Source organism: Arvicanthis niloticus, chromosome 17 (assembly GCF_011762505.2).
Source record: "Arvicanthis niloticus isolate mArvNil1 chromosome 17, mArvNil1.pat.X, whole genome shotgun sequence".
Taxonomy (NCBI): domain Eukaryota; kingdom Metazoa; phylum Chordata; class Mammalia; order Rodentia; family Muridae; genus Arvicanthis; species Arvicanthis niloticus.
Window position 1 is genome coordinate 43,080,568 of NC_047674.1, and position 21,096 is coordinate 43,101,663.

The window sequence follows — 21,096 nt, forward strand, 5'->3', positions numbered from 1 at the left end:
AGCTGATTAAGGGCGTTGAGATTTTAGAAGAGGGGTGGGGGGGGGAGTAAGTTGATAAGCCTCTGATGCTGTGTCTTCACTGAATACAGATGGAATTCCAGGACATCAGAGGTTGGGGCAGGTCTGCTCAGTATGCTTGATGAGTAGATACACCAAGGCTGTGTATTCTGCAATATACAATTCTCAGAACAAGTTTTAGTAACAAGAAAAAAAAAATTTCCCACCCCCAGGGGGCTGACATTTTTTTTAAAGATATTGGTTCTGAAGACTTTTTTTCCCCCGCTTCTTAAAATTGGTTGTAGTATTTACGTTTCAGATTTTATCCTCTTAGCCTACTTCCTCCCACCACCCAGAAACCTATCCCATCCCCCTCCTCATGCTTCTATGAGGCAGTGACCACACCTACCCCCCTCACTATCCCCTCCCCGCCCTCACATCCCCCCCCCCCACTGTTTGTTCATTCATTCATTTTTCATTCATTTTTTTTATGGGACCAAGAAACTCCTCTCCCACCTATGTCTGACAGGGCCATCCTCCCCTACATATACCTCTGGAGTCTTGGGTCCCTCCCTATGTGTTCCCAGGCTGGTGGTTTAGACCCTGGGGGGCTCTGGTTGTTTGGTATTGTTGCTTTCCACCTGGGGTCAATAACCCTTTCTGCTCCTTCAGTCCTCTCACTAAGTTCTCCATTGGGAAACCCCTGATCATATCAGTGGTTAATTGTGAACATTGTCCTCTGAGTGTTTTAGTCTTTGGCTGACCTCTATGGAGACAGCTATATCATGTTCCTCACATTATGCACTTCCAGCCATCCACAACAGTGTTTAGATTAGGTGGCTGTACATGGGGTGAATACCCAGGTGGAAAGGTCTCCTGATGGCCCCTCCTTCAGTTTCTGTTCCATGTTTTGTTTCCCTATTTGCTCCCTTGAGCATTTTTATTTCTCGTTCTAAGTAGAACTGAGGCATCCCCTCTTGGTCTTCCTTCTTCATGAACTTCATGTGGTCTGTGGGTTGAGTCTTCGCTAATCCAAGCTTTTGGACTAACATCCGTGGAGATATGTTTGTGTAACTATCTTCTTTTGGGGTTTTTGGAAGATTACTTTCTTGCTTTTTCTAGGTCGTAGTTTCCCTCCTTGTGTTGGAGTTTCCACCAATTATTCTTTGAAGTGCTGGATTTGTGTTGAGATACTGTGTAAATTTGGATTTGTCATGGAATATTTTGGTTTCTCCATCAATAATGATTGACAGTTTTGCTGGGTATAGTAGTCTGGGCTGGCATTTTGTTCTCTTAGGGTCTGTATGATATCGGTCCAGGATCTTCTGGCTTTTATGGTCTCTGGTGAGAAGTCTGGTGTAATTCTTATAGGTCTGCCTTTATATGTTACTTTGCCTTTTTCCCTTACTGCTTTTAGTATTTTTTCTTTGTTTTGTACATTTGATGTTTTGACTATTATATGGCGGGAAGTATTTCTTTTCTGGTCTAAACTATTTGGAGTTCTGTAAGCTTCTTGTATATTTATGGACATCTCTTTCTTTAGGTTAGGGAAGTTTTCCTCTATAATTTTGTTGAGGATATTTACTGGTCCTTTTAGTTGGAAGTCTTCCCCCTCATCTATACCTATTATCCTTAGGTTTGGCCTTCTCATTGTGTCTTGGATTTCTTGTATATTTTGGGTTAGTAGCTTTTTGTATTTTGCATTTTCTTTGACAGTTGTGTCAATGTTTTCCATGGTATCTTCTCCACATGAGATTCTCTATTCCATCTCTTGTATTCTGTTGGTGATACTTGTGTCTATGACTCCTGATCTTTTTTTTAGGTTTTCTATCTCCAGGGTATTGTCCCTTTGTGATTTCTTTACTGTTTCTACTTCCATTTTTAGATCCTGCATGGTTCTGTTTAATTCCTTTTCCCGTTTGGTTGCATTTTCTTGAAATTCCTTAAGGGATTTTTGTGTTTCCTCTTTAAGGGTTTCTATCTGTCTACCAGTGCTCTCCTTAAGTTCTTTGAGAGTGTTATTTATGTCTTTCTTAAAGCCCTCTATCATCATCATGAGAAGTGATTTTAATTCTGATTCCTGCTTTTCTGGTGTGATGGGGTGTTCAGGGCTTGCTCTGATGGGGGAGCTGGGTTCTGATGATGCCATGTAACTTTGGTTTCTGTTGCTTACATTCTTGCTCTTGCCTTTTGCCATCTGGTTAACTCTAGTGCTGCCTGTACTTGCTGTCTCTGACTGAAGCCTGTCTTTCTAGTTATCTAGCTTGTGTCTGATCTCCTAGGGGTCCAGATGTCTCTGTGATCTTTTCCAGCTGCACTGATTACAGTGGTACCTCTAGGATGCCTCAGGATATGGTGCCTCCAAGGTAGTAGTCCAGCTAGGTGTCTGCTGTTCTGGGTGCAGTGTCTCCTCTAGAATATCTCAGGATATGTTGTCTGAAGCTCTGAGTTCATTTGTTCCTCTGTGGATCTGGATTGAGTGGAACTTCCAGTATGTCTCAGGTGGAATCCGGGGTCCACACAACAGCAGACCTGGCAGAGGTCTGATCTAGGCCTCAGATATGAGAACTAGTTTCTAAGACACTGTCCAAGTTAGAGCGCCTGGGATCCTTGCTTCCTCTGGGTTCTTGGAGGTTGGGGACAGAGCTGCCACCCAAGATCTGCTCAGTGCTCTGGCCCAGACCTGAAGGAACCAGTGTTCTGGGCCAGGAGTAACTTCCTGGGTCCTTTTGGTTCCCAGTTACTCCCTGTTTAGGGCGGGCCCTGCTGTCTCCTTACCTAGGATACTGCCTGAGTTCGAGCACCTGGGATCCCTGCTTCCTCTGGGTTCTTGGATGTTGGGGGCAGAGCTGCCACCCAAGATCTGCTCAGTGCTCTGGCCCAGACAGGAGGGAACCAGTGTTCCAGGGGTGATAGATTCTTAAGTGCAAATTTTATTCATATATTCATAGATTCTTTTTTTTTTTAAGGTCTCAAACCCCATCTAGCCTTGAACTGGCTTCCACAAGGACCCTCCCTCCCTATCCCCTAACACATGAACCTATCCCACAAGACATTTAACCTTTCCCTCCAGCCATATCTAACCACACTTTCCATTCTTGGACCAGGAAGCACATCCTGAACAATAGCTCAGTCCCCTCCTGACTTCTTTCCATCTAAGCCATTTCCAGCCTCTAGATGGTGTCTGCTGAAACAGGCACTTCTTACCTGCTCTGACCATATCAGACCTAGAAGTAACAAAGCAAAGTCCACTTGCACCAATCTCATTGCACAAATGTGAACATTATGAAAGATCAAGCCATTATATTTTCTCCAAAAGCCACTGGTCCTGTACAAATGCTTGCCAATGAGTTTTACCAAGATGAATACCAGGATACAGAATATAAAAGAGCAATCATGATCTCAATCAAAGAATTAAAAGAGTTTAAAGAAGAAACAAAGAAACACCTCAGTGAAATTAAGGCAAGAAACTTAAGGGGAATAAATGCCCGAGTTATGGCCAGGAGAACACAAACATGTGGCTAATAAGGTAACAAGGACAATCCAGGACTTAAGATGGAATTTAGTTAGGAGACAGAAACATTGGAAAGGACTTAGGCTGAAATGAAGGTAGAATTGAAAAACCCAGTAACTCAATTAGGAAATTTAAAGAAAATCGTCAACATAGAGAATGCAGACCAAATAAGCTTGGAATATAAAAAGTTAAACATACACATGCATACGCATGCTCACTCGGGCACACCCACACACGCTCATGCACACACACACACACACACACACACAGAGAGAGAGAGAGAGAGAGAGAGAGAGAGAGAGAGAGAGAGAGAGAGAGAGACATACACACATACACACACAGAGAGATACATAGACACACACAGAGAGATAAAGAGACAGAGAGATAGATATTAAGATTGAATGGGGAAGCACATAGAATATATGGGATATTGTTAAAACTAAACCCTGCAAATCCAAACAAACCTTCAGATTATAAGCATAAGTGAAGAAGAATCTCAAGTTAATGACATAGACCAGATCTCTAATATCATAGAAAAAAACTTTCCTAAAACATTAATGGCCTCAATTCTCCAATGATAACACTAAGGCTGACTGAATGGATCAAGAGGCAAAATCCATCTATTTGTTGTCTGTAAGAAACACATCTCAGTTTTAAAGTTAGGTTCCATCTTAAAGTAAAAGGATGAATCAAAATACTCCAATCAAATGAGACCAGGAAGCAAGCAGGTGTCACTATCCTAATATCTGACAAACAAGACTTCCAAACCAAAACTATAATCAGGAGAGAAGAACATTTCCTTTGAATCAAGTGAACAGTTATCAAAGAAGAAATTATTATCCTAAATATATATGCACTGGATTCTGGGCCAACCAGTTTCATTTAAAAAACTACTACTGAATTAGAGACACATCATAACATCATCCATCAATAGGAGGTGGTTTCCATAACTCACTTTCCAATACACAGGTCATTTGGATAAAAAACAATAAAGAGAAACATTAGTATTACTTAGCATCATACATCAAATGGACTTAACAGATCTCTACAGAACATCCTATCCCCAAACAAAAACATGCACATTCTACTCAGCAGCAAAGGAAGCTTTTCTAAAATGGACTACACATTAGAAAACAAAACAAATTTTTATAACTTCAAAATTATTTAAGCCAATTAAGCCAAAAAAAAATGTGGCTCGAAGACTGTAAGAGCCAAAGGATTGGAGAATTTGCTGCAAGCCTGTTTTTTCTACTAATGTCAGAAGCTATAGAAGCCAAGTCTCACCAACATGACGGCCTAAACAGGAGCTGAAGGAGGATGAGAACAATACACGTGCCAAAGTGACAGGGGAAAGACAGTGAAGCCTTAATCCTACCCAGATGTGAAATACTGACAAAGGTAGAAATAGTCTTCCCCAGGAAAGAGCACAACAACTGGCTATCCAACCTCAGATGGCCAGCCCTGAAAACATACAAGTAACATTATACAGACTGACCTGGTTATATTTAGGAGAATGTATATGTATATACATATACAAATATGCATGCATAAGAATTGATAGAAAAAAGAGGCCCTGAATGTAAAAAGATTGTATAAGTTTGGTCTGATTTTACCACCAAACCCATGCTCCCAGAAATAATATTCATATTAAAAATATATTTACAAATATCTCGGCCATATAGTTAGGTTCTTCTCTAATTAGAGAGTAACTTAAATCAACCCATTTATTCTAATCTACACTCTGCCATATGGTTGGTTACCTGTACTCAGGTACCATGTGTCTGTCTTGTCACATCTTCCTGGGTGAATCTCCTGCACCTCGATTTATTATAGAATTTTCTGCCTCCCTTCTATTTCCTGCCTAAGCCATAGGCCATCAGATTTATTCAGGTGCCACATTCATGTAGACATAAGATATTCTCTCTACAAAAGATAGAAAGGGCATAGGAAAGGTTTGGAGGCTTGAAAGAAAGGGGAGAATTGATGTAATTATGTTATAATCTCAAAAAGGAAAGAAAAGACAAAAAAATATATTTGAAAAAAAAATCACATGTAAAGTCCTGGCCTTTTTCAGCCTACCTTAAAAAGATGATTAAGATAAGCATTATCCCTTATTAATTCCAGCAAATAAGATCAAATGGCTGTTTAAATTTTGTGCTCATGGAATGATTTGGTTGGTAAAGGCAAAGTGTGTCCCTTCTTTAGGAAATAATTACCCTCCCAAGAAGCATTTGGTTTTCTTTACAAAGTCTTAGAGGCTGCTTTACAATTAAAACACAGCAAGCTGACCTACTTTCTTTGGGGCTTTTAGGAATAGGAATGAACCGGTGGGATGTCGTTAGTTTTCAGTGTCCAGACAGAAGGGCACTATGAATAGAATGTGGAAAAATTCCTGAGGCTCAGGGAGCCTGAGACTCCTAAGCCAGATAAAACCAATAGCTTACTGACTCTGACCTTAGTGCTGAAGCAGGGTCATATATCCCTCACAAAGGGCCCAACAAATTACCTGGACCTCGATCACTATCCAAGTCGCTAGTGAGCAATGCACCGTTTCTGCCAGTATTGGCATTTTTACTAGTATTCAGTTCTAGAATATGTAAGAGAAGGACTGAGCTCAGAAACCAACCACACGTAAGGTCATCTCACAGTGTGATATTCCATCACTGATAACAGAATCCAAGTTTATTCTCTGCGTGGGGTGAGTTTGGCACTTGAGTGAAGCAGTATCTATAAGGCAGCTACAGATGCTGAGGTTAGAGGACTGGCAGAGCAGCATCTGGAGGCCAGCTGTGGCAACACCCTGAAGAAGCTCCTGTCAACAACTGCTCTTTTTTTTTTTTTAAAAAAAAATACTTACTTATTTATGCTTAATTTGTGTGTGTGTAAAAGAGAGAGAGAGAGAGAGAGAGAGAGAGAGAGAGAGAGAGAGAGAGAGAGAGAGAGAGGGAGGGAGAGCACTTAGGTACCTATGTGCATGAAATTTGAACTCAGGTCATCCTTAAGAGCAGTAGATACTGCTGAGCCATCTCTCCAGCCTTTACCAACAGTTTCATCCGACCTATCACCAGGGAAGCTTTATCTCTCCACTGAAGATTGTCAGAGTACATTTATCATCCTTACCCTGGTTGGTTTACTTTCTTTACTACTAGAAGAAAAGCTGAAGAAAGAAGCATTATTACACTTCCCAGAGATGTGAGTTTAGGTGTTTATCCCAATGGCCCTAACAGTCACTCATCTGAAAAGGTGTGTGGGCAACAAGTTGGCGCTATTTTAATGTGGCAACATAACTGATAAAACTGTCATAGCTAAATTCATCTTTAAATCACTGATTGTCTTAGTTAGAGTTTTACTGCTGTGAAGGGGACACCATGACCAATACAAGTCTTATAAAGAACAACATTTAATTGGGGCTGGCTTACAGATTCAGAGGTTCAGTTCATTATCATCAAGTTGGAAGCATGGCAGCATCCAGGCAGGCATGGTGCAGGAGGGGCTGATCTCTAAAAGCTGCTAACAGAACACTGGCTTCCAGGCAGCTAGGATGAGGGTCTTAAAGCCACACCCACATTGCCACAGTTACTCCAAAAAGGCCACACTTACTCTAACAGAGCCACACCTTTTAATAGTGCCACTCCCTGGGCCCAGCATATGCAAACCATCACACCAATATTAAGAAATATTTCAATATCAAGGTAGTTATGTGGTTCTTTGCTCAGAGCAGTGTTAACCACCAGGAGACATTTGGTAATTCTTGAAATTGTTTTTGTTGTTGTTTGTTTGGGTTTTTTATTTGTTTTGTTTGTTTGTTTTGCCACATCTGAGGATGCTATTGGCATTGAGACAGCAGACATCAAGAATACCTTAAGCATCCCACAATGCAGAGAATAGGCTCCCACAACAAAGAATTGTCTGGCTCCTCATGTTAACAGGACTGCATGAGAAAGACGTTGGATTTGATTATGTTACACTGAACTTATTTCTGTGTAGTTGAGAATGCAGAGAGATAATTTGAGAAAGTTTTAGGTTAGAGAAATTATACCAAAATTAGGATATCGGCACATATGCTACAGGATGTGAGGGAAGAACCCTGTCACGTCCAAATGGGACATGCAGGGAAGAATTCAGGGAGGAGGTAAGGCTTCATCTGGGTTTTAACAATTACATAAGCAGAGAGGAGAAAACAGCATGTCACAACTGGGAAGTGTATAGACACACAGCATCATCCCATCGCTTCAGTTCTGGGTGAATCACAGAGGATGAGGCAGACTCCAGGAACTTAAATGAGGACTAACATTTCCTTCTCCTTTTCTGTCCTTTCCATAATTCAAAGGAGTGCTGATACTGAGATTTTCAGAGAGGATCACTGAGGAGTTGCCAACTACACAGTAAGAGTCCAGGGTGTTCCAGTTATGGTGGCTATGCTGGCTAGGTTTATGTCAACTTGACACAAGCTAGAGTCCTATGAGGGAAGGAAACCCCAATTGAGAAAATACTTCTGCAAGATCAGGACATAGGCATGCAGTTCTGTGGGGACATTTTCTTTATTACTGATTGATGTGGAAGAGCACAACTTATTGTGTATGGTATCAATTGGGCTGATGGTTCTGGGTGCTTTTTAAATCAGATTGACCAAACCATGGGAAGGAGTAAACCAGTAAATAGGAGTCCTCCATGCCCTAGCCTTCATGGTTTTTTTTTTTTTTTTGTTGTTGTTGTTTTGGTTTGGGTTGGTTTTTTTGCTATGCTTGAATTTCTGCCCTGACTTACTAGTGATGGACTGTTACCTAGAAATATAAGTTGAAACAAACCCTTTCCACTGAAGTTGCTTTTTGTCATGGTGTTTCATCAAAGCAATAGAAACCCTAATTATGACAGTGATTATGGAGGGATTTATTCTACAAGATAACTAGGTGAGTGTTTTCCATTTAAACCAATTTATACTACTGTGAGAGGATATCATAAGCTTTGGTTTATAAGAAACAGAAATTTGTTACTAATACCTAGAGGCTAAGAAGTCTGATACAAATGACATGTCTTGCTGCTCATAGACAATCTTCTCTCCTTGCCTCATGTGGCAGGAAGGATAAAGATCATTTCTGTAAGGCAGCACTAAAATGTTGCAGGGGAAGGCTTTATCACATCTCCAACTTTACTCTGGGATGTTAACATGGGTATTTTAAAGAGGAATAAACATTAAGTCTATGGAAATCCAAATTCAGATACTTCTTAATCTATACTTCAAATTTACCATTCCTACAGAATAGCCTATAGTTCAGAATATGGGACTCAACATTATCTGGGCTTATTAGCAACACACACACATACACACACATACACACACATGCACATGCACACAAGCATATTATTGCTCTGTATCAAAAGCTGTGTAACTCCCATGCATTTGCCATTCCAACCTACTGGAAGACAAAAGACTTTCCCACTTCATAATTAGTACATGCGACTACAGCAAGGTAGAAACAAGATTAGAAAATGGCATTTGTGAACTTGAAAGCAGTGATGAATGAGGTTAGCGTTTGCAGAGGAGCCTCGCCTTCAAAGACAGTGGTAGTGACATTTTCCAAGTTTTTACTTATTATGCCAGAATGTATTCTCAAGCAGATGGATTTCATTTCAGCAGTACAGTAAAGCTGTTTTCTATAGCTCTACTGGATCGCATGAACATTATTAAGTTTCTGTTTAGCGGTACTAGGAGTAATTAGATTATAGGTAATAATAAGAAAGTCTTAGCAATCTGCTGTCAGAAAGTCTACAAAAATGGAAACCAAAGGACACATACATAGGGAGAGTGGGAGAGGGGCATGAGTTAGTAATACCTGTTTCATGTCTAGAATGTTCTGATCTCAGAAATCCATTGCTCACCTTGCAATTAAATAGGGACACTCATCCTAAGTAAGACAGAACATTTGCTCAGCACTTTGCACTGTCTCTTTCCTCTTTGCTCTGATATTCCTTTCTTTAGTGACTTTCCTGTTTGTTTTGACTGTGTTACTCTCAGCAGATCTGCCCAGTAGAGCGAAATGCCCTGTGTATGTCTAAGTAAGCAACTAACTCTCCGAGGACATGCCTCTTGTGAAATTCTTTAATTTCCGCATAAGCTTATCTTATCTGGATGTGAATCTCTGGTACTTTTTTTCCTTCTTGATACACTATATTAAAAAAAAGAAAAAGAAAAAAGAAGAAAGAAGGAAATCCCAAACCCAAAGCAAAGAGGCTCACTGATGCTTTAGAATTCTGTCAGATGTCTTAGCCAGAGCTGAGACTCTAAAGCAAGTATGTCTGCTCGTTTCATTACACTAGCATCCCAGCAAATGAACAACACAAGGACCAGGAGGGAGGATGCGATCGATCTGGCAACACAACTGCAAATGCTTCCTCCCTAACACTTCTCCTCCACCGTCCTTGCACTTTTTGCTGCCATCATCTCTTTGGCTTTTGTGACTTTGGTTCCCATTCAGGAGCATGGTGGGTGAGTCATTTTCCTCCCTCACTCCCTAGAGCCATTGTGGATGACATCAGAGATGAGGGGGAGAGAAACTGTGGCATCTCCGGAGACATACTTAGCAGAGGAGGGCATCCTCCATGCATATCCTGCAAGGAAATGAAGGGATAGAAATGAACGTCAGAGTGGGGTGAGGAGGTGTGATGGTGACTCGTAGGCAGAGCTTGTTCTTGACTGGACAAACGGCTGACTTTGGCTTCCTTGGCTTTGTTTATGATACGCATTCTAAAACAACCATAGATCCTTTAAAGAGTCTAAGGTAAAATTAAATCAGGTCACAGTCTCATCGAAATTGACTCAATTGTGTATAATAAAAATCATTTCTACCTGTGTTGATTTCTTAGTCACTGAACAAATTCTGTGAGAAGGGGATAGATATGAAACAGATGTGGGGCAAAAATAGTGTTTCTCATCTTTTAACAATTCATGTTTTCATGCTGTTAACTATACTATACTAACACATGCTAAGAAAATAAATCTTTAAGGAACATTTTATGTTGTAACTATAGCTTCAGTCACTTCAAATTTTCCATATCCAGTTATCCAAATAATTCACTGATATGATATATATGTATATACACATATATTTAAAATATGTATATTATATATATGTATATGTATGGAAACTAAACACTAACTTTGAATACACACACACTCACACATACAAACTCTCTCTCTCTCTCTCTCTCTCTCTCTCACACACACACACACACACACACACACACACACAATTAGACTAGAGGTTTGGGGAATTAGTAAAGTGCTCCAGGGTCTGTGTTGCAGATAAAAACTTCAGAAAAGAAAATACCAGCTTGCTATAAGTTGATTATTCTTTTTTTCCTTACTTAAACTGCCAGACACTGCTCTCCTCATCTCACATTCCCAGGCCTAGCTTTAGATATGCAGCTCCTCCACCAGCTTTCCCTGGTGAGTCCCCCAAGAACAAAGCCCACCCTTCCCATATCCACATTTGTAGGCCTAGTTTGCGACTCTCATCTCACCCTCCAGCTATTCTTGGTGAGTTTCCCAGGACCGTGCTTGCCAGCAGTTGTCTTCATACTTCAGTCCAGCATGGGTCACACATCTCTTATGCTAGCCCAGCCTTCCTTAGGTGAAATATTGTTGATATCAATGGGTACAACCTCCCTGTCACAGAGAAGGAATTATCCCACAGCAGATCTCCTGCTCATCCAGCTCTCACAATCAGTTTCTCCATTCCTCCCCAGTGTTCTCTGAGTATTGGGTATAGTGGTTGTTGTTGTAAGTGTATCAGTTGGGGGTTGGACAACCTGTAGTGTGTTGTCCTCATTTTGATCAATTGTTACTATCTGTAATAGTCTCCACGTGCACCAAAAAGAAGTGTCTTTGATGAGGGGAGCTACTCTCTGTGGGTAGTTAGAATGCAGTTGGAATGTTAGTGAATTCTCAAATGCGAAAAATAAGTCTACCATGTGACCCAGCTTTACCACTGTAACAAAAATGTAGAAAAGTACTGTGTGTGGCAACAGAAGAAGTTCTGCATTAGGGTTTTTTAGGCCATGGGTACCATGAAGTGAAAAATGGGAAAAATGGAGAGGATTAAACTGGGAAGAGAGGACATTGCACAAAGAGAAAGAGAAAGGAGAGAGAAGTAAATAGTTCCAGAATGCTTGAAAACACCATAGGAAATGTTATTTTATGTTTACTTAACATATATATATATATATATATATATATATATATATATATATGTGTGTGTGTGTGTGTGTGTGTGTGTGTGCATGTGTGTGTATGTGTGTATATATGTGTGTATATAAGTATATATGTGTAATGTGTGTATATGTACATGTGTATATGTGTTTATGTATATATATAGAAACTAGAGAGAGAGATTATATATAATATTAGTCAAATATGTGTTTTTTGTATATACACATATATACATATACACATATATACATATGCACACATGTACATATAAGAAACTATATATGAATTATATGTATATATAATTATATGTATTCATATATATCATTATATATATATGAATTATATATAATCTTTGTCAAGTATATAATTTCTTTGTTTGAAAAACTTATGTCATATATAAGTATACATATATAATGTACATATATATATGACATAAATGAGCCATATACTAGCTTAAAAAAACATCAGTGCCAGGCATGAGAGCTTTTTCACTTGAGTTATTGTTCAATTGGATCAAAAAGGCACTCATAATAATAGGTTATATAGGTTGATACCCTTGTCTTTGGTTGCTTCCCAGAACTTGAAGATATGATCTTATTTCTGAAGACAGCATACACTGGGACCACACTGAGGCAGATCAAGCTGGAACTGTTTGGAAGCCTCTACCCAAAGGACTAGCTGAAGGAGATATGCAAGCTGCCAGTGGAGAACAAAAATCAATAGTCCAACCCAGCTGTAAAAATCTATGAACCACAGCAATGACCAGCACAGCAAGATATCTCTAAAAGTACAATATTGGTGCTTACATCTACAGGGCAACTAACAGCCACCCAATTGGACCCAATGACCATAACAATAGGAGGGGATTTGTGCCTATACTGTAAATGTAACCAGCTGCCCATGGCTGGTGAAATCATGCAACCTAGAGTTGTACCTTCTACTGTTATTTCCTCAAACTACTACAACTTAGAACCACAGTCTAAATACTTTTCCTTATACTTACTTTTACTCCACACCAAAGAAACTTTTTTTTTTTATCATCAGATAGAAATATTATAGAAAGCCACAGGCGGTCAAAATGCAGAGAACAATTGTGTCCTCAAGCCCCCCAATTACATCCACACCATAACCTCTATACTTAAGGCTCACTTAGCTTAATCAAAGAAAAGGGGGAAATGTGTAAGATCCAAGGAACAGGACATACGCTATGAGATTGTGCCTTCTAGCTAGGACAGGGAAGCTACACCCATGCAATCTCAAACATGGCCGCCTAAAGAAAGACCTGATCATGTCCAATAACACTTGACATCTGAAGACAGATGGAAGAAATCTCACGGGGCCTCTGTCATAGATGAAGAGCTATAGGCAATTAACAACTGCCAAGAGAGGGAGAATCAGTCTTCCTCTGAGACAAGCCACCTGATTGGTTGTCCAATAATGAACGGTTAGCGTTAAAGTAAGAGTAATGGTAAATGTGGCTTAGCAGGCTTTATTTATCTAAGTGTGTGAGTGTGTGAGTGTGTGAGTGTGTGAGTGTGTGTGTGTGTGTGTCTGTAATAATTAAATAAGAGATTATTAATTTGTCAGGGGGGTGGGACAGACCAGAAAAATTCAAAAGGGGTAGAAATTATGTAAATACAGTATTCAGTATTCATGTGTGACCTTTGAAAATAAATTCAGATTTAAAACACAAACCAAAACAAATCTGATGCCTATCAGTCGACATACTGGTTTAATAGCTTTATGGAAATGTATATTTCTTCAAGGTTAAGTATGTGTCTTTAGGTACAAAACCTTGTCACCTGATTTCAGCTCCAGGCAAATGCAGTCAGACTGTTGTTTCTCACCTCAGTAGAGGAAAGATATGCCCAAGCAAAGTTCTCATCATATTCTTTTTCATAAAGCGCCACATTGCCCTTGTTGCTGAACCTCCATGTTGCATGCCTTGTGCTCTGTCTCTTTGACTGGGAGTCTCTGTAGAGAAGAGAGTGAGAGGGTTTGCAACAGTACCTTGTGACTGAACACCAGTCTGGGGTTGAGTGTCTCTTTGCTTGTTTTAATTTTCCTTAATACCTGACAGAACAATGCTCTGAAGTTATACACTGTAAAGCCTCCCAATATCCCCCTTCCCATATCAAGACTGAAATTCACAGCCTCATTCTGAAATGCTAAGCTACTCTATTAGTGTTTGTTGTCTAAGTTTAGTCTCAGCACATGGACAGGTTTTTAATTAGAAAAGTGTGAAAACAAATGGAAACCTAAACAAGTTTTTTTTTTTTTTTTTTAATTTTAGGAGAGCCTTGTGACTAGAGCCTGAAAAATTTGCAAGATCTTGCCTTACTTTTGCAAAACTTTTTCTAATGGAAAAGAATTAGGAAGCAACATGTTTCAAGTTGTTGCAGTGATGTGCACATTTGGTATCACAAAGTAGGCTTACCAGATGCTGGTTGGACAGTGGGTTCTTGCTACCACTTCATTGTGGATACTCTTTCAGTTAGCAGTTTTATGCTAACTTAATATACCTTCCTTTTTATAGGGTGTGACTCTAAAGGTCTTTATTTCAATCCCTGGCATGGTCCCATTTTTATAGATTTGGTTCTCCAAGTCATCTTCATGTGGGCCCTAATTCTGTTCCTCTGTAATAACTCAGACTGAGTTTCAGAATTTTACATTTCCATCTTTCTCAATACATCTGTCTATGACATCTAAAACAGACGTTCCTTAAGGCTGTCTGCCCTTGCAAACTTTTGCCATATTCTGTCTTAGTGGGAACCAATAAGAAGCACTGACTTTGGCCTCTTGACACTGGCGAGCTGCTCTCCTTCCCACGTAAGACAATGGAAAAGCTGGTGCCTAGGAAGTAATGCCATGGTCCTAGCTTAACCAAATTGAATGAACCCCATTGCTGGCAATGATAGGCAGCCATTGCACACATCCTGTTATCATGTGACTCCCATCATTCCCCAGGGGCTGTGGACTGATTAACAGAATCTGCCTGTGGACTGATTAACAGAATCTGCCTGCTTCTCTAAGACCCTTCTTTCCTAGAGCAACATTAGCATGGTGGCAGAGCAAAGGTCCTCAGGGATGGGACAGTAATCAGACGAACCCAGTGGCTTGTCTGTGTGACCACAAATGGGAAGACAAAGGAACTAAGTATAAGGCAGAGAGCATCTCTTGCTGGAGCATCCTTGTTAAATGCCTACTGTACTGTCAATCTAGGAAAGTTCATGCCAGAGGCTCCCTTAGGAAGGAAAGCCCATCTACTGCTTCCTAAGTTCCCACCCTAGTATAACTTTCCTAAAATTTTAATATAATTTATTTATGTATGTGTGGTGGTATGAGTTAATGAACACTATATACATGCTAACTCAATATTTGAATCACCCTCTTTGTAATCAAGTGTGGTTAGCAGGAAGCATACAGAAACACAGCAGTATACAAACAGTTTTAGAAAGTTCTATGTGGTCACATTTAGTAATACTATACCTTTTAGAAACTATTCATGTGAATGTTGTAGAACATTAATAGAGAGAACACATAAGGAAGTGTTGCACTCTCTTGGATAGAATCTAAAATTCTTTGAAGTGTTAACTCTTCATGATAATTTTTTATAAGTTCTGAGAAATTACTGTTTTGCCTCGATTTGGTTTGGAAATATTCAGCTGCATTCAACAACATTGAGTTTAAAACATTTCAGAAGGATCAAAGACAACAGAAAAATTAACCTAGATGTCACAGGTTCCCATAGTAATATGCTACAAATGTACATATTTCTTTTTTTTTCTTTGTTTTTTCTTTTGCTTTTCCCTTCCTAATAGATTTTGAGGTCGTTGGCTAGGAGGCAAGACCTTGAACATCTTCGTACAAAACAGATTCCAGTATCAGGATCACAGCAGAAATTAGGGTGATTTGCTAATAAATGTTAATTTGTGTGTTTATGTGTGGGTGGGCTGTAGATGGGTGGAATTGGGTGTGTGTGTTTAGATTTCTAAAGTTAAGATAATCCTGGGTGTTTGTTTTGCACTAAGCACTCTTGCTCAGCCTGTTAAAAAAAATTACAAAGAAGAAAAGTCTTCCAGATCTTCACATTAGTAAACCAAGATCAACTATGTTTACTCTGGTAATATAAAGGCACTTTTTGGTTTTTTCTACTCTTTTGCCTACAAGTCCCAGGTTCTGAGAGCCACATTTCAGCTGAAGGAATTAGAGTCAAGAAGTAAAATTTGTTATTGGATGAATGAATGTAAAGAGAAAAATGTAGATAATAAACACCTTTGGCTATTCTTTGTCCTAAAACATGACTCTTCAAATATGACACCCCATTTAGCTTTTCTATGGCTTGAGTCAGCTTCAGAGTCAGACAGAAAGATTTGTTATATGTAAAGAAAAAGAAGAGCTGGGTTTTTCCTGGTGCTTTAAGGACATACACAGTGAGAGTGGAGGAATGAAGAAAAGGCATTGTGCTTGGATTTTTGCTGTCTCTTGTCTCCCCTCATCAAAAGTTAAAGGTCTCTGGATGGGTGATGACAATGAGTTGTGTTGCTAAAATCCTAGCTGTGAAGTCTGGAAAGAAAGAATTCCTTTAGTCTTCTGTAGAGAACCAGGAGCCTGGAAACATCCCCTCCAATGATCAGTGAGAAAGTTAAGAGTTGAGTCTCTTTTCTTTTCACAAGTTTCCCAAGTACCATAGGGAATAAGTTAAGCCCTAGAACGCCAGGTTCTGTGGCAACTGGGTTAAGAGAAAGGACCACAGTAGGGCTCCTGGCAGAGGAAGAATGAAGGCTTAGAGTTCTTCAGGCAGTAGGATTAACAGGGGATCCAGACAACCAAGGAACTTCAGTTAGCTCTCACCAAACCTCTTGCTCCAGTCACAGGTTGGCCATTCATGAGGACAAACAGCAAAGGACATAATAAGACGTGATCTCTTACGACCATGCGACAGATTGACAAGAGTATATGAGCAAAAAAGAGTATATGACAAAGCTTGCCTTTATATACACCTGACTTTAAAGCAAATTATGGAAACTTATTCATGAGAACAGCAGCTTTTTGTCAAAGGGTAGGGACAGAATAGCTTGGGTTCTGTTTGTCAATTAATTACCAGGTAATTTTAAACAAGAACAGATCAGCACTAAGTTATTCGAGGGCCTGTACTTGCAATTCCTCAATCAGAATGCTAAGAGGGCTGCATTGTACTTAAATCCCTTCAAAGTTGTCATCTCGAGAACTCAAGTATAAACAGGTATGAGTACGTTCATCTCAATGGTAAGGATAGGGAGGTAATGACTGCTCTCAGTTCACTGTACAGAGCCACAGCAGTGATGACTTCTAACTAGTAACGTAGTTCATGTATGTTACTTAAACAATGAACATCAGTTTTTAAAATATAACATGTTGGCACATATTTTAAAAACATTCCGATTTTAATGTAATGTTTAGCTTTTCTATCTTGCAGAGATTAATATATTAAGTAACAAAATGGGCCTGCCACATTATTAAACATAAAAGTAGAAAAGGGATCAGTGGTACTGGGGAGGAGACCAAGAGGAAAGAGGTTGGGATTGGGAGAGAGGAGTGGAGAGAGAGGGTCAGCAACAATAAAATGATGTATGAAAACGCTATTAAAAACCCTCCTGCTCTGAATACCAAATGAAATAACTAATAAAACAATTGTGTTGTTATTTTCCCTTATAGGCTTAGATATGATGATATATACATATATATGTTATATATAATATGAAGATATATATACATATATGCATATATGTACATATATTCTCCTACATATAGCCTCTATATAATATATACCTATATAAAATATATAAGCTTTGTCAATTCATTGGTACTATAACACTAAAAAGCTATTTTTAGAAGTTTAGGTTCTTTTAATAGATACAAAAGTAATTTAATAAGTAGTGTTATAAAGAACATTCAATTAAATACACAAAAATACAATTTGACTACATATTTTCAGCCGATATTCCGAAAGTTCCAAAACTTAACTCGACTGTTGTTGTCTGTATATTGTCATCGGCAGGGGAAGATATGCTAATAACATGATCAGACCGAAAGCCTTAACTGTAATTTAAAAATCAAAATGTTATTAAATATAGCAAAAGCTGAGTGTTAAAAAAAACATAAATGGAAAAAAAACCCACCTTAATAAATACACAAAATAAGACACTCTCCAGCACTGGGCAGTGAGATTGCTGGGGCAGTTCTCTTGTTTTTTTGGGAGCTCAGCCTGTCCATCTGGTCATCTAGCAGGAAGCCTGAAGTCTGTGGGTGATCTCACAGACCATATGTGCTACAATACCTGCAACCACCGGAGCTTGACTAACGACACAGCAAGAACCTAAATTTGGATTTAACTTGTTTGTGTTAGGCAGAACCCAAACCTCACAGTTATTTTTGCACATTGCTCACTTTGTTTATCATTAATGTTGAAGTGGGGATGTAAAAACATATCCCTTTCCTAGAGGGGCAAGCTGCAACTGACCCGCTTTAACCAATAACATGGCATTGGTTTTGTAGAATTTTTTTTAAGTGGAAAATAATCTTGTAATTATCTTTGTAGTGGGAACAAGTAAGACCAGCTTCCATTGGGGGTTGCAAATAGAAGTGCTGCTATAACTGACCTGATCACTAATGTCAGTGAGTCTCAGAACTAAGACAAGAAAACAAGATGGCACAGTAGCTGTGATTGTGACAGGAACCTATAGAGAGTGATTAAACCTGGAACAGGCTGGGAGAAAACCAAAACAGATGGAAAATCAAGACCCAGTGAGGTAGTCTTCAAAACTGTGTGCTGATTGAGGTTCCTTTTGTTTCCTCCTCTTGTGTGTACTCTTTTGAGAGACAGTGTCTCAGTTAGACAGGAGCATCTTCATGCACATCAATGCTGTTTGCAAACACTCAGCAAGGAGTAAGGTACTGGAGAGAGCAGAGTATTCTCTAGATAAGGGAGCATTCTGTACTTGCTTTCTTTTTAAAATCTGTTAGAACTTTCAATTAATAATGTGTGTTGTCTGCAATTTTATGTTCATCAATAGTCCTGTTTCGTGAAATGCTAACCATACTGAGAAACTTAAATTTAAGATCGGTAATTTAAGAAGAGTGGTGATTAAGAGCACTTTCCTACTTTTCCAGAGGACCAGAGTTCAATGTTTAGCACTCACTTTGAGCAGCTCACAACCACCTGTAACTCCAGCTCCAGGGCGTCCAACCCCCTTTTCTGGTCTCCAAGGCAACTGCAACCATTACATACACACACACACACACACACACACACACACACACACACACACACACACACACACATTTTTTTCCCTCAAAGATTGGTAAAGGTTCCTTTATAAAATGAAGAAAAATCTTTACATGAAGACAGAGAGGTATCTTTAAAGTGGCTGATGCACACAGTTCGAAAACAATTTTGACAACTCCAGAGAGGGAGATGGAATGCTTTCCATCTAGAGAATCATTTTTCCATTTCAATATCTTTGTGAACAATTTGCACTGGATTAAGAAGCATTAAATCTGATCCTCCCTTCTTAGGCTTCATATATCAAAGACTATATTTGATTGTGTAGAAGCAAATTAAAAGTACTACTAAGCTTTATGCAAATACCAATATCTGTTTTTCTTTTCTTTCTTCTTTCCTAGTTTTTTTTTTTTTTTTAAACAGGTTAGGAATCAGAAGAATAAGGGGTTCCCTTTTCCTTTGTGTTATGTTGATTTAAGTTTTAGGTCGGTCTGGTTTCTGATTTAAAATCTGGCTAATGTCTAGGGAGAAGCTACGTTTAATTCTATAGTGTAATTTCAAATTATTAGCTTTTTCTTTTTCTTTTTTTGTCTTGAACAGAAGTTAGGTCATTTGCAGAATATTAACTTTTATTCAACATTGTGAGGTAATCGACATGACTTTGTTAACAATGATTACAAAAGGAGGCAACATACTTATGTGCTGAAAAGTTTCTGGGAGTGTTAAACATTGAATTCTCTCAGTTGATAATTTTCCATTTTAGGTATCATATTCCCACTATGATGAGTTTTATTTTCTATATTTATGGAAAGTGATATGAGAAGTACAATTGAGCATAGATGTGATTTATTCATGTAGCAACGGTGTCAGGTAAGAATGGTGCTTCAGTAAGTCGCTCAGGCCTGCAATGTTGTATTTCATAAAAGGAGATGCTGTAAACTTTAAGCAACCAAAAGTCTTGTTTCTCCAGCTAAAGGGACAAGATAATACTTTAAGCCAAGATGGATAGGCACAATGCAAATGAAGATCAGGGTCTGGTAGATGGTTCGATCAATAAAGGGCTTGCTTCATATGCATGAGGACCTAAGTCTGGATCCCTAGGTCCAAGCTGGCAGAGGAGTGCAGGTGTGTGTAATTCCATAGCCAGGGAGATAAATTCTGGGCTTCACTGCCCAGCCAATCTAGACAAACATGTGAGCACCAGGTTCAGTCGGAGATTTATTCACAAAAAATATGCAAAGCAATTAAGAGATATATCTGTTATTGATCTTTGGTATCGACACATATGCATGTAAATTAACAAGCACCTGTACTTCACTCTAGCATGTACATACACATAGACCACACACACCCACAGACAGAAATAAATAAAAACAAACAGCAATGAGTAAGTAAAATCCCAAAAATATGACCAATGAGCTACATATACAAAAAAGGAAAGACTCTAAGATAAAAATTTTTTGCATCAATGGTCCTACAGATCTCCTGAGGAGTTTGTGGCAGAGTTCTATTAAAATAAGGGTCTGGATCCATTCAACAAATATTTACCCTACATAACTCCAGCCCAGAGAGAAGACATAAATCACCTTAGTTTTGTAAATGAGAGAATTTAATCAGTAACTAGGTTTATAGACATTAAGTAGGGTCTAGCTACTGTCACAATTACTATAATGAACACCAAGGGCCAAGTAGAACTCAATAAACTCAGACATATAAAAAGTTATGGGGATTTTTAATAAGATATGATCCTCCCAGAGGCAAGATAGATGGAGACCTAAGTTTTGTTAATTTATATGACTCAATGGAATTTAATAAGTGTGTGTTTAAAGGCAGCAGCAGCCAAACCAATGATTGATAAAGGAATCCAATCTGAGGAGCAGAAGGTTTTTATTAAGCTTGAATGATGGGCTCGGGGAAGCAAAAACATCCTATACATTTGCCCACTAGCAGTGGGTTAGCTGGCAGAAATAAAAAGGTGAAAAGCACCCGAGAGGGTGTTAGAGCATTGTAGGAATCAGAAGATAGGGGGCATTATAGAGCATGGATATGGGCTATGTGTTAGCATTATAGAGCATGGATATGGGCTATGTGTTAGCATTATAGAGCATGGAT